Genomic DNA, 2933 nt, shown 5'->3' with positions numbered 1-2933 from the left:
GCTGAAAAGTTTGGGAACCACTGCACTTTGGTTCCCAAAGTTGGGCTTGGGACCCAATTATGGGTCATGAAGCACCTTGGATAATCTCCAGAAACCAATTTAAAGGGTAATAAAAATAATTGCTGATGTAATATTTTCCATACAACTATTACAAAAACACAAAATAACTATAAATAAGTATTTATATTTGTGTATAAGCTGTTTAGGTTGTCAAAAATCCTGTGTTTTTAGGGTTATTAATGAAGTTTGTGTACTCAGACCAGTCATATTTGGGGTCACAAGTTTTTGCCATGAATATTTTGTGGGTCAGAAGATAAAAAGTTTGGGCACCCCTGCTCTAGTTTGTCCCTACCAAGCCCTTGCCTGGGGTGGCCACATTGCACATAGCCAATCTACTGCTGTACCATTGTGTATCTGCTTGTACTAACTGCCATTTCCATGTATTTGAAGTGCTAACAGGAGTTCAGGCAAGTACAAATAGACTTTTGGAATAGCAGGAATAAACATAGGAACAAGAAGTTTGCCACAGTGTTTACCTGGGTGTGGGTTAGGTGCCATATGTTGGTCTGAGCTGACTATAAATTCATTGCTGATGAGAAATTTGCGGACAGTTTATATAACTGGACAGGATATGAGTTGGAATAAGGAAGTACAAAAGCTGGAAACAGCCAGCTCACAGCTCCACCTAGGGTATCAAGAGAAAAAAAAGACAGAAACTAGTAAAGCAGAAATCCTAAAAAAAAGATCACACTTCGGAAAAACAGAGTTTAGTTCGGAGCAGATTGACTTGCTGGATCAAGTCCAAAGTGAATTGTCATCTTAAAGTAGGTGTGTCAAACTCAGTTACACAAGAGGATCAAAATTACAAACTTAGTCCTATCCCAGGGACAATTCCTGCCAATATTTTTTTAGAAAAAATGTTATTTGGCAAAGTATTCTTATAAAAATATAAATTACTTTTTCCAAACTATGTTTTATATTTAGACAGAGGCCTTCAAGCCTATCCCCAGTGACCCACTGTCCTGCATGTTTTAGAGGTTTCCCTGCTTCAGCACACCTGACTGAAATRAAAGAGCTTCTGTTAAWTKAYATTCTGAGTGGGAACARGACAGTGGGTCCACAAAGAACARGGTTGAAGACCTCTGATTTAAAACAGACATAACTTTAGGGGAAAAAATAATTTAATAAGTCATCATTCGTTACTTTCTATGAACAACCTTTTCAATTATTATTTCCTTAGAGATACTGTACATTTGGTCACAATCTAGCTAATCAGGCAAAAAAAGGGAAACCAATAAAAATCTAATTATTTGACTTAAAAAAGGAAAACAATACAGAAAATGATTATGAAAGTCAAATTCCTGCTGCTCATTCCACACCAAAATTTCAAATTCAAATGTAATTTTCTTGGTTTGAAAGTTGGCCTGCTGATTGGAGAATTATGCACTAAAACAGTGACAAAACAGAAACCATAAAACTATTTCACATTTAAAGTACCTTTGGGGCCAAATGAAATATTAAAGAGGGACAGGTTTGGCTCTAGCCTTAGTTTGACACGTTTACTAAAGCAATGCTAGCTCTTGATATTTTATAGAGGTTTATGAAAATGCTTTTTATAAATAGCTGTCAGGTTTGAATTAAATAGTTATTTACTTAAATTTATGGTCAATGGCAAGCACAGACAGCAGCAGCTAGCTTTAGCTCCTCTAGCAGGAATGATGTAATATTTTCATTTGAATGACCACGTAAGACAAAATTTATAGAATTGAACAGGTTTAAACTGGCTGTTAGCTCTATTTTATCTAACTGAGTTATTTTGAACAGGTAAATATATTTATTGTTTCTAACCTTTCTGCAAAACCTCCCTTCAAAAGAKCCAAGCAAAACTTTTAAGTATACCCGTAACACTTCAGCCTATAGACTTTAGGTCAAACCAAACAATCTGAAGAGTCTTTTCTGTTCATACGTTAAAACCACATTTTTTTTAACCCATAATCAGTAAGTCAGTGTTTTTAGACTCTATTTGGAGTCACAAAGTCACAAACGTAGTCATTTTATAGGGACAAAAAATATCCAGTTCCTATTATATACATCTAAAAATCGAAACTATAAATGTGAATTTAGAACCGTATGCACACTCGTATTTGYGTGTGTGAATAGTTAGGTTATAATGGCGCAGGATGCCAGGCGACGCCCGTTAAAGGCTCTAATGTGGCGGTGGTTTCATGGTGGTTGGCAMAGATCAGCAGGAAGAAAGCAAAGAGAGGGATATCAAAAAAAGGAGGGAAAAWGACGTGGGAGCCAAAGAACAGAGGACTGCAGTAGTTATAGGGGAACACTACAGGCTTCATAAACATATTTATTCTGTGTCATTTTCTGGATTCTTTTGTTTTTCCTTTTTCTCTATCTGAGTCAGGATCAACGACCCATTCACAGTGTGGTCCTGGGGTGATCAGAGAAAACCTTTTTAACATTTTAGCTCGTCCTCTCTCCATCCCTCTCTTTTTGCCGTCAAAAGAGGGGGCCAATCCAAACATTCATACTTCCCTAAAACTCATCTTTTATTAATCAGACCTCAACAGCGTGTCAGGGGGAACCATGACGCACACTGGTTTCTATAAAAAAGTGCTTTTTGAACACACTTAGGCCCACAGTGACACACATATTTGCAACTGACCACTGACAAATGCCTTAGGGTGTTTCATATGCTTTCTTTGTCAAAACAGGTCATCACGAAAAACCTCCACAAAAGCTTAGTCTGAGTATGTGTCAAGAAAAGAAATTAAACGAGAAAAAGAAATTAAGTCGACATGTGGTCATGTGGCGCTTGAAAGCACCACATGACCACCTCCTCCCTGTCATTCATAAAGCCTTTCTGTTTTTTTTTCTATGCCTCACACACACACACACACACACACACACACACACACACA

The sequence above is a fragment of the Austrofundulus limnaeus genome, unplaced genomic scaffold (assembly GCF_001266775.1).
Source record: "Austrofundulus limnaeus strain Quisiro unplaced genomic scaffold, Austrofundulus_limnaeus-1.0 Scaffold227, whole genome shotgun sequence".
NCBI classification, from domain to species: Eukaryota; Metazoa; Chordata; class Actinopteri; order Cyprinodontiformes; family Rivulidae; genus Austrofundulus; species Austrofundulus limnaeus.
Note: the sequence above shows the minus strand (reverse complement) of the source record.